Here is a 13,010-nt window from a genome sequence, read left to right as displayed (position 1 = left end):
TTTCAATCTTTCAATCTTTCAATCTTTCTTTCAATCTTTCTTTCAATCTTTCAATCTTTCTTTCATTCTTTCTTTCAATATTTCAATCTTTCAACCTTTCTTTCATTCTTTCTTTCAATCTTTCAATCTTTCTTTAATTTTTTCTTTCAATCTTTCTTACTTTCAATTTTTCTATCTTTCAATATTTCTTCCAATCTTTCAATCTTTCTTTTGTTATTCTTTCAATCTTTCTTTCTTTCAATCTTTCTATCCATCTATCTATCAATCTTTTTTTCATTCTTTCTTTCAATCTTTCTTTTTTCAATCTTTCTTGCAAACTTTCTTTCAATTGTTTAATCTTTCAATCTTTCTTCCATTCTTTCTTTCAGTCTTTCAATCTTTTTTTCATTCTTTCTTTCAATATTTCAATCTTTCAATCTTTCTGTCATTCTTTCTGTCAATCTTTCAATCTTTCTTTCATTCTTTCTTTCAATCTTTCTTACTTTCAATTTTTCTATCTTTCAAAATTTCTTCCAATCGTTCAATCTTTCTTTTATTATTTCTTTCAATCTTTCTTTCTTTCAATCTTTCTTTCCATCTTTCTTTCAATCTTTCTTTCATTCTTTCTTTCAATCTTTCAATCTTTCAATCTTTCAATCGTTCTTTCATTCTTTCTTTCAATCTTTCAATTTTTATTTCATTCTTTCATTCTTTCTTTCAATTGTTCTTTCATTCTTTCTTTCAATCTTTCTTTAAATATTTCAATCTTTCAATCTTTCTTTCAATCTTTCTTTCAATATTTCAATCTTTCAATCTTTCTTTCATTCTTTCTTTCAATCTTTCAATCTTTCTTTCATTCTTTCTTTCAATCTTTCTTACTTTCAATTTTTCTATCTTTCAATATTTCTTCCAATCGTTCAATCTTTCTTTTATTATTTCTTTCAATCTTTCTTTCTTTCAATCTTTCTTTCCATCTTTCTTTCAATCTTTCTTTCATTCTTTCTTTCAATCTTTCAATCTTTCAATCTTTCAATCGTTCTTTCATTCTTTCTTTCAATCTTTCAATTTTTCTTTCAGTCTTTCATTCTTTCTTTCAATTGTTCTTTCATTCTTTCTTTCAATCTTTCTTTAAATATTTCAATCTTTCAATCTTTCTTTCAATCTTTCTTTCAATCTTTCAGTCTTTCTTTCATTCTTTCTTTCAATATTTCAATCTTTCAATCTTTCTTTCATTCTTTCTTTCAATCTTTCAATCTTTCTTTCATTCTTTCTTTCAATCTTTCTTACTTTCAATTTTTCTATCTTTCAATATTTCTTCCAATCGTTCAATCTTTCTTTCATTATTTCTTTCAATCTTTGTTTTGTTATTTCTTTCAATCTTTCTTTCTTTCAATCTATCTATCCATCTTTCTTTCAATCTTTCTTTCATTCTTTCTTTCAATCTTTCTTTCATTATTTCTTTCAGTCTTTCAATCTTTCTTTCAAACTTTCAATCTTTCTTTCAATCTTTCAGTCGTTCAATCTTTCTTTCAATCTTTCTTTCAATCTTTCAATCTTCAATCTTTCAATCTATCTTTCAGTCTTTCAATCTCTCTTTCAAACTTTCAATCTTTCTTTCAATCTTTCAGTCGTTCAATCTTTCTTTCAATCTTTCTTTCAATCTTTCTTTCAATCTTTCAATCATTCAATCTTTCAATCATTCATTCTTTCAATCTTTCTTTCTTTCAATCTTTCTTTCAATCTTTCTTTCATTCTTTCCTTCAGTCTTTCAATCTTTCTTTCAATCTTTCTTTCAATATTTCTTTCATTCTTTCTTTCAATCTTTCTTTCAATCTTTCAATCTTTCTTTCAATATGTCTTTCAATCTTTCTTACTTTCAATCTTTCTTTTTTTAAATCTTTCTTTCAATCTTTCTTTCAAACTTTCATTCTTTATTTCAATCTTTCAATCTTTCAATCTTTCTTTCAATCTTTATTTCAATCTTTCAATCTTTCTTTCATTCTTTCTTTCAATCTTTCTTTCAATCTTTCAATCTTTCTTTCAATATTTCTTTCAATCTTTCTTTCTTTGAATCGTTCTTTCAATCTTTCTTTCAAACTTTCAATCTTTATTTCAATCTTTCAATCGTTTAATCTTTCTTTCAATCTTTATTTCAATCTTTCAATCTTTCTTTCATTCTTTCTTTCAATATTTCAATCTTTCTTTCATTCTTTTTTTCAATCTTTCAATCTTTCTTTAATTCTTTCTTTCAATCTTTCTTACTTTCAATTTTTCTATCTTTCAATATTTCTTCCAATCTTTCAATCTTTCTTTTGTTATTCTTTCAATCTTTCTTTCTTTCAATCTTTCTATCCATCTATCTTTCAATCTTTCTTTCATTCTTTCTTTCAAACTTTATTTTTTCAAACTTTCTTGCAAACTTTCTTTCAATTGTTTAATCTTTCAATCTTTCTTTCATTCTTTCTTTCAATATTTCAATCTTTCAATCTTTCTTTCATTCTTTCTTTCAATCTTTCAATCTTTCTTTCATTCTTTCTTTCAATCTTTCCTACTTTCAATTTTTCTATCTTTCAAAATTTCTTCCAATCGTTCAATCTTTCTTTCATTATTTCTTTCAATCTTTCTTTCTTTCAATCTTTCTTTCCATCTTTCTTTCAATCTTTCTTTCATTCTTTCTTTCAATCTTTCAATCTTTCTTTCATTCTTTCTTTCAATCTTTCAATCTTTCTTTCAATATTTCTTTCAATCTTTCTTTCTTTCAATCTTTCTTTCCATCTTTCTTTCCATCTTTCTTTCATTCTTTCCTTCAGTCTTTCAATCTGTCTTTCAATCTTTCTTTCAATCTTTCTTTTTTTCAATCTTTTTTTAAATCTTTCTTTCATTCTTTCTTTCAATCTTTCAATCTTTCTTTCAATCTATCTTTCTTTTTTCAATCTTTCTTTCATTCTTTCTATAAATCTTTCTTTCTTTCAATCTTTCTTTCAGTCTTTCAATCTTTCTTTAAATCTATCTTTCAATCTTTCTTTCAATCTTTCAATCTTTCTTTAAATCTTTCTTTCAATCTTTCTTTCAAACATTCAATCTTTCTTTCAATCTTTCTTTCAATCTTTCAATCTTTCTTTCATTCTTTCTTACAATCTTTTTTTCATTCTTTCTTTCAATCTTTCATTCTTTCTTTCAATATTTCTTTCAATCTTTCTTTCATTCTTTCATTCTTTCTTTCGCACTTTCAATCTTTCTTTCATTCTTTCTTTCAGTCTTTCAATCTTTCCTTCATTCTTTCTTTCAATCTTTCAATCTTTCAATCTTTCTTTCATTTTATCTTTCAATCTTTCAATCTTTCTTTCAATATTTTTTTCAGTCTTTCAATCTTTCTTTAATTCTTTCTTTCAATATTTTTTTCAGTCTTTCAATCATTCTTTAATTCTTTCTTTCAATCTTTCAATCTTTCAATCTTTCTTTCATTCTATCTTTCAATCTTTCAATCTTTCTTTCAATATTTTTTTCAGTCTTTAATACTTTCAATCTTTTTTTCTTTTAATCTTTCTTTCAATCTTTCACTCATTCTTTCCTTCAGTCTTTCAATCTTTCTTTCAATTTTTCTTTCAATCTTTCTTTCAAACTTTCAATCTTACTTTCAATCTTTCTTTCAATCGTTCTTATATTCTTTCTTTCAATCTTTCATTCTTTCTTTCAATCTTTCTTTCTTTCAATCTTTCTTTCCATCTTTCTTTCAATCTTTCTTTCATTCTTTCTTTCAATCTTTCAATCTTTCAATCGTTCTTTCATTCTTTCTTTCAATCTTTCAATCTTTCTTTCATTCTTTCTTTCAATATTTCAATCTTTCTTTCATTCTTTTTTTCAATCTTTCAATCTTTCTTTAATTCTTTCTTTCAATCTTTCTTACTTTCAATTTTTCTATCTTTCAATATTTCTTCCAATCTTTCAATCTTTCTTTTGTTATTCTTTCAATCTTTCTTTCTTTCAATCTTTCTATCCATCTATCTTTCAATCTTTCTTTCATTCTTTCTTTCAAACTTTCTTTTTTCAAACTTTCTTGCAAACTTTCTTTCAATTGTTTAATCTTTCAATCTTTCTTTCATTCTTTCTTTCAATATTTCAATCTTTCAATCTTTCTTTCATTCTTTCTTTCAATCTTTCAATCTTTCTTTCATTCTTTCTTTCAATCTTTCCTACTTTCAATTTTTCTATCTTTCAAAATTTCTTCCAATCGTTCAATCTTTCTTTCATTATTTCTTTCAATCTTTCTTTCTTTCAATCTTTCTTTCCATCTTTCTTTCAATCTTTCTTTCATTCTTTCTTTCAATCTTTCAATCTTTCTTTCATTCTTTCTTTCAATCTTTCAATCTTTCTTTCAATATTTCTTTCAATCTTTCTTTCTTTCAATCTTTCTTTCCATCTTTCTTTCCATCTTTCTTTCATTCTTTCCTTCAGTCTTTCAATCTGTCTTTCAATCTTTCTTTCAATCTTTCTTTTTTTCAATCTTTTTTTAAATCTTTCTTTCATTCTTTCTTTCAATCTTTCAATCTTTCTTTCAATCTATCTTTCTTTTTTCAATCTTTCTTTCATTCTTTCTATAAATCTTTCTTTCTTTCAATCTTTCTTTCAGTCTTTCAATCTTTCTTTAAATCTATCTTTCAATCTTTCTTTCAATCTTTCAATCTTTCTTTAAATCTTTCTTTCAATCTTTCTTTCAAACATTCAATCTTTCTTTCAATCTTTCTTTCAATCTTTCAATCTTTCTTTCATTCTTTCTTACGATCTTTTTTTCATTCTTTCTTTCAATCTTTCATTCTTTCTTTCAATATTTCTTTCAATCTTTCTTTCATTCTTTCATTCTTTCTTTCGCACTTTCAATCTTTCTTTCATTCTTTCTTTCAGTCTTTCAATCTTTCCTTCATTCTTTCTTTCAATCTTTCAATCTTTCAATCTTTCTTTCATTTTATCTTTCAATCTTTCAATCTTTCTTTCAATATTTTTTTCAGTCTTTCAATCTTTCTTTAATTCTTTCTTTCAATATTTTTTTCAGTCTTTCAATCTTTCTTTAATTCTTTCTTTCAATCTTTCAATCTTTCAATCTTTCTTTCATTCTATCTTTCAATCTTTCAATCTTTCTTTCAATATTTTTTTCAGTCTTTAATACTTTCAATCTTTTTTTCTTTTAATCTTTCTTTCAATCTTTCACTCATTCTTTCCTTCAGTCTTTCAATCTTTCTTTCAATTTTTCTTTCAATCTTTCTTTCAAACTTTCAATCTTACTTTCAATCTTTCTTTCAATCGTTCTTATATTCTTTCTTTCAATCTTTCATTCTTTCTTTCAATCTTTCTTTCTTTCAATCTTTCTTTCCATCTTTCTTTCAATCTTTCTTTCATTCTTTCTTTCAATCTTTCAATCTTTCAATCTTTCAATCGTTCTTTCATTCTTTCTTTCAATCTTTCAATTTTTCTTTCATTCTTTCATTCTTTCTTTCAATTGTTCTTTCATTCTTTCTTTCAATCTTTCTTTAAATATTTCAATCTTTCAATCTTTCTTTCAATCTTTCTTTCAATCTTTCAGTCTTTCTTTCATTCTTTCTTTCAATATTTCAATCTTTCAATCTTTCTTTCATTCTTTCTTTCAATCTTTCAATCTTTCTTTCATTCTTTCTTTCAATCTTTCTTACTTTCAATTTTTCTATCTTTCAATATTTCTTCCAATCGTTCAATCTTTCTCTCATTATTTCTTTCAATCTTTCTTTTGTTATTTCTTTCAATCTTTCTTTTGTTATTTCTTTCAATCTTTCTTTCTTTCAATCTTTCTATCCATCTTTCTTTCAATCTTTTTTTCATTCTTTCTTTCAATCTTTCTTTCATTATTTCTTTCAGTCTTTCAATCTTTCTTTCAAACTTTCAATCTTTCTTTCAATCTTTCAGTCGTTCAATCTTTCTTTCAATCTTTCTTTCAATCTTTCAATCTTCAATCTTTCAATCTATCTTTCAGTCTTTCAATCTCTCTTTCAAACTTTCAATCTTTCTTTCAATCTTTCAGTCGTTCAATCTTTCTTTCAATCTTTCTTTCAATCTTTCAATCATTCAATCTTTCAATCATTCATTCTTTCAATCTTTCTTTCTTTCAATCTTTCTTTCAATCTTTCTTTCATTCTTTCCTTCAGTCTTTCAATCTTTCTTTCAATCTTTCTTTCATTCTTTCTTTCAATCTTTCTTTCAATCTTTCAATCTTTCTTTCAATATTTCTTTCAATCTTTCTTACTTTCAATTTTTCTATCTTTCAATATTTCTTCCAATCTTTCAATCTTTCTTTTGTTATTCTTTCAATCTTTCTTTTTTCAAACTTTCTTGCAAACTTTCTTTCAATTGTTTAATCTTTCAATCTTTTTTTCATTCTTTCTTTCAATATTTCAATCTTTCAATCTTTCTTTCATTCTTTCTTTCAATCTTTCAATCTTTCTTTCATTCTTTCTTTCAATCTTTCCTACTTTCAATTTTTCTATCTTTCAAAATTTCTTCCAATCGTTCAATCTTTCTTTCACTATTTCTTTCAATCTTTCTTTCTTTCAATCTTTCTTTCCATCTTTCTTTCAATCTTTCTTTCATTCTTTCTTTCAATCTTTCAATCCTTCTTTCAATATTTCTTTCAATCTTTATTTCTTTCAATCTTTCTTTCCATCTTTCTTTCCATCTTTCTTTCATTCTTTCCTTCAGTCTTTCAATCTGTCTTTCAATCTTTCTTTCAATCTTTCTTTTTTTCAATCTTTTTTAAAATCTTTCTTTCATTCTTTCTTTCAATCTTTCAATCTTTCTTTCAATCTATCTTTCTTTTTTCAATCTTTCTTTCATTCTTTCTATAAATCTTTCTTTCTTTCAATCTTTCTTTCAGTCTTTCAATCTTTCTTTAAATCTATCTTTCAATCTTTCTTTCAATCTTTCAATCTTTCTTTAAATCTTTCTTTCAATCTTTCTTTCAAACATTCAATCTTTCTTTCAATCTTTCTTTCAATCTTTCAATCTTTCTTTCATTCTTTCTTACAATCTTTTTTTCATTCTTTCTTTCAATCTTTCATTCTTTCTTTCAATATTTCTTTCAATCTTTCTTTAATTCTTTCATTCCTTCTTTCGCACTTTCAATCTTTCTTTCATTCTTTCTTTCAGTCTTTCAATCTTTCTTTCATTCTTTCTTTCAATCTTTCAATCTTTCAATCTTTCTTTCATTCTATCTTTCAATCTTTCAATCTTTCTTTCAATATTTTTTTCAGTCTTTCAATCTTTCTTTCATTCTTTCTTTCAATCTTTCAATCTTTCAATCTTTCTTTCATTCTATCTTTCAATCTTTCAATCTTTCTTTCAATATTTTTTCAGTCTTTAATACTTTCAATCTTTTTTTCTTTTAATCTTTCTTTCAATCTTTCACTCATTCTTTCAATCTTTCTTTCAATTTTTCTTTCAATCTTTCTTTCAAACTTTCAATCTTACTTTCAATCTTTCTTTCAATCGTTCTTATATTCTTTCTTTCAATCTTTCATTCTTTCTTTCAATCTTTCAATCATTCTTTCTTTCATTCTTTCTTTCATTCTTTCAACCTTTCTTAAAATCTTTCTTTCAATCTTTCTTTCAAGCTTTCTTTCATTCATTCTTTCAGTCTTTCAAACATTAAATTTTTCCTTCATTCCTTCTTTTAATCTTTATTACTTTCATTCTTTCTTTCAATCTTTCATTCTTTCTTTCAATATTTCTTTCAATCTTTCTTTAATTCTTTCATTCTTTCTTTCGCACTTTCAATCTTTCTTTCATTCTTTCTTTCAGTCTTTCAATCTTTCTTTCATTCTTTCTTTCAATCTTTCAATCTTTCAATCTTTCTTTCATTCTATCTTTCAATCTTTCAATCTTTCTTTCAATATTTTTTTCAGTCTTTCAATCTTTCTTTAATTCTTTCTTTCAATCTTTCAATCATTCAATCTTTCTTTCATTCTATCTTTCAATCTTTCAATCTTTCTTTCAATATTTTTTTCAGTCTTTAATACTTTCAATCTTTTTTTCTTTTAATCTTTCTTTCAATCTTTCACTCATTCTTTCCTTCAGTCTTTCAATCTTTCTTTCAATTTTTCTTTCAATCTTTCTTTCAAACTTTCAATCTTACTTTCAATCTTTCTTTCAATCGTTCTTATATTCTTTCTTTCAATCTTTCATTCTTTCTTTCAATCTTTCAATCATTCTTTCTTTCATTCTTTCTTTCAGTCTTTCAACCTTTCTTAAAATCTTTCTTTCAATCTTTCTTTCAAGCTTTCTTTCATTCATTCTTTCAGTCTTTCAAACATTCAATTTTTCCTTCATTCCTTCTTTCAATCTTTATTACTTTCAATCTTTCTTTCAATCTTTCAATCTTTCTTTCACTCTTTCATTCTTTCTTTCAATCGTTCTTTCAATCTTTCCTTCGATCTTTCAATCTTTCTTTCATACTTTCATTCTTTCTTCCAATCTTTCTTTCAATCTTTCAATCTTTCTTTCATTCTTTCATTCTTTCTTTCAACCTTTCAATCTTTCTTTCATTCTTTTTTTTAGTCTTTCAATCTTTCTTTAAATCTTTCTTTCAATCTTTCTTTACAACTTTCAATCTTTCAATCTTTCTTTCATTCTATCTTTCAACCTTTCTTTCAATCTTTCTTTCTTTAAATATTTTGATCTCTCAAACATTCTTTCTTTTTATCAGTCTTTTTTTGTTTCTTTCATTCATTCTTTCAATTTTACTTACTTTCAATCTTTCTTTTTTTCAATATTTCTTTCAATCTTTTAATCTTTCATTCATTCTTTCATTCTTTCTTTCAATCTTTCATTCTATCTTTCAATCTTTCAATCTTTCAATCTCTCTTTTAATCTTTCTTTCATTTTTTCTTTCAGTCTTTCAATCTTTCTTTCAATCTTTCTTTCAATCTTTCTTTCAAACTTTCATTCTTTCTTTCAATCTTTCTTTCAATCTTTCTTTCAATCTTTCTTTCTTTTTTCAATCTTTCTTTCAATCTTTTTTTTAATTCTTACTTTTAGTCTTTCAATCTTTCTTTAAATCTTTTTTTCTTTAAATCTTTCTTTCTTCAATCTTTCTTTCAATTTTTCTTTCAATCTTTCAATCATTCAATCTTTCTTTAATTCTTTCTTTCAATCTTTCAATCTTTCAATTTTTCTTTCCATCTTTCTTACTTTCATTCTCTCTTTCTTTCAATATTTCTTTCAATCTTTTAATCTTTCTTTCATTCTTTCTTTCAATCGTTCTTTCATTCTTTCTTTCAATCTTTCATTCTTTCTTTCAATCTTTCAATCTTTCAATCTTTCTTTCATTCTTTTTTTTCATTCTTACTTTTAGTCTTTCAATCTTTCTTTAAATCTTTCATTCTTTAAATCTTTCTTTCTTTTAATCATTCTTTTTTCAATCTTTCTTTCAATCTTTCAATCTTTCGATCTTTCAATCTTTCTTTAATTCTTTTATTCATTCTTTCTTTCAGTCTTTCAATCTTTCTTTAAATCTTTCTTTAAATCTTTCTTTCAATCTTTCAATCTTTCAATTTTTCTTTCATTCTTTCTTTCAATCTTTTTTACTTTCAATCTTTCTTTCAATCTTTCTTACTTTCATTCTCTCTTTCTTTCAATATTCTTTCAATCTTTCAATCTTTCTTTCATTCTTTCATTCTTTCTTTCAATCGTTCTTTTATTCTTTCTTTCAATCTTTCATTCTTTCTTTCAATCGTTCAATCTTTCAATTTTTCTTTCATTCTTTCTTTCAATCTTTCGTTTCAAGCTTTCTTTCAATCGTTCTTACTTTCAATCTTTCTTTCTTTCTTTCAGTATTTCTTTCAATCTTTCAATCTTTCTTTCATTCTTTCTTTCAATCTTTCAATCTTTCAATTTTTCATTCAATCTTTCTTACTTTCATTCTCTCCTTCTTTCAATATTTCTTTCAGTCTTTCAATCTATCTTTCATTCTTTCATTCTTTCTTTCAATCTTTCATTCTTTCTTTCAATCTTTCAATCTTTCAATCTTGCTTTCATTCTTTTTTTTCATTCTTACTTTTAGTCTTTCAATCTTTCTTTAAATCTTTCATTCTTTAAATCTTTCTTTCTTTCAATCATTCTTTTTTCAATCTTTCTTTCAATCTTTCAATCTTTCAATCTTTCAATCTTTCTTTAATTCTTTTATTCATTCTTTCTTCCAGTCTTTCAATCTTTCTTTAAATCTTTCTTTAAATCTTTCTTTCAATCTTTCAATCTTTCAATTTTTCTTTCATTCTTTCTTTCAATCTTTTTTACTTTCAATCTTTCTTTCAATCTTTCTTACTTTCATTCTCTCTTTCTTTCAAAATTCTTTCAATCTTTCAATCTTTCTTTCATTCTTTCATTCTTTCTTTCAATCGTTCTTTTATTCTTTCTTTCAATATTTCATTCTTTATTTCAATCTTTCAATCATTCAATCTTTCTTTCATTCCTTCTTTCAATCTTTCAATCTTTCAATCTCTCTTTTAATCTTTCTTTCATTTTTTCTTTCAGTCTTTCAATCTTTCTTTCAATCTTTCTTTCAAACTTTCATTCTTTCTGTCAATCTTTCTTTCAATCTTTCTTTCAATCTTTCTTTCTTTTTTCAATCTTTCTTTCAATCTTTTTTTTCATTCTTACTTTTAGTCTTTCAATCTTTCTTTAAATCTTTTTTTCTTTAAATCTTTATTTCTTTCAATCTTTCTTTGTTTTTTTCAGTCTTTCTTTCATTTTTTCTTTCAATATTTCATTCTTTCTTACAATCTTTCTTTCAATCTTTCTTTCTTTCAATCTTTCAATCTGTCTTTCAATATTTCTTTCAATCTTTCTTTAAGTTTTTCATTTTTTCTTTCAATCTTTCAATCTTTCTTTCATTCATTCTTTCAGTCTTTCAATCTTTCAGTTTTTCCTTCATTCTTTCTTTCAATCTTCATAACTTTCAATCTTTCTTTCAATCTTTTAATCTTTCAATCTCTCTTTCTTTCAATATTTCTTTCAATCTTTCAATTTTTCTTTCATTCTTTCATTCTTTCTTTCAATCGTTATTTCATTCTTTCTTTCAATCTTTCAATCTTTCTTTAAATATTTCTTTCGATCTTTAATACTTTCAATCTTTCTTTCAAACATTCAATCTTTCTTTCAATCTTTCAATCTTTCAATCTTTCTTTCATTCTTTCTTTCAATCTTTCTTACTTTAAATTTTTCTATCTTTCAAAATTTCTTCCAATCGTTCAATCTTTCTTTCATTCTTTCTTTCAATCTTTCTTTTGTTATTTCTTTCAATCTTTATTACTTTCAATCTTTCTTCTTTTTCTTCTTTCTTATTTTCATTCTCTCTTTCTTTCAATATTTCTTTCAATCTTTCAATCTTTCTTTCATTCTTTCATTCTTTCTTTCAATCTTTCATTCTTTTTTTCAGTCTTTCAACCTTTCTTAAAATCTTTCTTTCAATCTTTCTTTCAAGCTTTCAATTTTTCTTTCAATCTTTCAATCATTCAATCTTTCTTTAATTCTTTCTTTCAATCTTTCAATCTTTCAATTTTTCTTTCCATCTTTCTTACTTTCATTCTCTCTTTCTTTCAATATTTCTTTCAATCTTTTAATCTTTCTTTCATTCTTTCTTTCAATCGTTCTTTCATTCTTTCTTTCAATCTTTCATTCTTTCTTTCAATCTTTCAATCTTTCAATCTTTCTTTCATTCTTTTTTTTCATTCTTACTTTTAGTCTTTCAATCTTTCTTTAAATCTTTCATTCTTTAAATCTTTCTTTCTTTTAATCATTCTTTTTTCAATCTTTCTTTCAATCTTTCAATCTTTCGATCTTTCAATCTTTCTTTAATTCTTTTATTCATTCTTTCTTTCAGTCTTTCAATCTTTCTTTAAATCTTTCTTTAAATCTTTCTTTCAATCTTTCAATCTTTCAATTTTTCTTTCATTCTTTCTTTCAATCTTTTTTACTTTCAATCTTTCTTTCAATCTTTCTTACTTTCATTCTCTCTTTCTTTCAATATTCTTTCAATCTTTCAATCTTTCTTTCATTCTTTCATTCTTTCTTTCAATCGTTCTTTTATTCTTTCTTTCAATCTTTCATTCTTTCTTTCAATCGTTCAATCTTTCAATTTTTCTTTCATTCTTTCTTTCAATCTTTCGTTTCAAGCTTTCTTTCAATCGTTCTTACTTTCAATCTTTCTTTCTTTCTTTCAGTATTTCTTTCAATCTTTCAATCTTTCTTTCATTCTTTCTTTCAATCTTTCAATCTTTCAATTTTTCATTCAATCTTTCTTACTTTCATTCTCTCCTTCTTTCAATATTTCTTTCAGTCTTTCAATCTATCTTTCATTCTTTCATTCTTTCTTTCAATCTTTCATTCTTTCTTTCAATCTTTCAATCTTTCAATCTTGCTTTCATTCTTTTTTTTCATTCTTACTTTTAGTCTTTCAATCTTTCTTTAAATCTTTCATTCTTTAAATCTTTCTTTCTTTCAATCATTCTTTTTTCAATCTTTCTTTCAATCTTTCAATCTTTCAATCTTTCAATCTTTCTTTAATTCTTTTATTCATTCTTTCTTCCAGTCTTTCAATCTTTCTTTAAATCTTTCTTTAAATCTTTCTTTCAATCTTTCAATCTTTCAATTTTTCTTTCATTCTTTCTTTCAATCTTTTTTACTTTCAATCTTTCTTTCAATCTTTCTTACTTTCATTCTCTCTTTCTTTCAAAATTCTTTCAATCTTTCAATCTTTCTTTCATTCTTTCATTCTTTCTTTCAATCGTTCTTTTATTCTTTCTTTCAATATTTCATTCTTTATTTCAATCTTTCAATCATTCAATCTTTCTTTCATTCCTTCTTTCAATCTTTCAATCTTTCAATCTCTCTTTTAATCTTTCTTTCATTTTTTCTTTCAGTCTTTCAATCTTTCTTTCAATCTTTCTTTCAAACTTTCATTCTTTCTGTCAATCTTTCTTTCAATCTTTCTTTCAATCTTTCTTTCTTTTTTC

The sequence above is a fragment of the Zeus faber genome, assembly GCF_960531495.2.
Source record: "Zeus faber genome assembly, chromosome: 11".
NCBI classification, from domain to species: domain Eukaryota; kingdom Metazoa; phylum Chordata; class Actinopteri; order Zeiformes; family Zeidae; genus Zeus; species Zeus faber.
Note: the sequence above shows the minus strand (reverse complement) of the source record.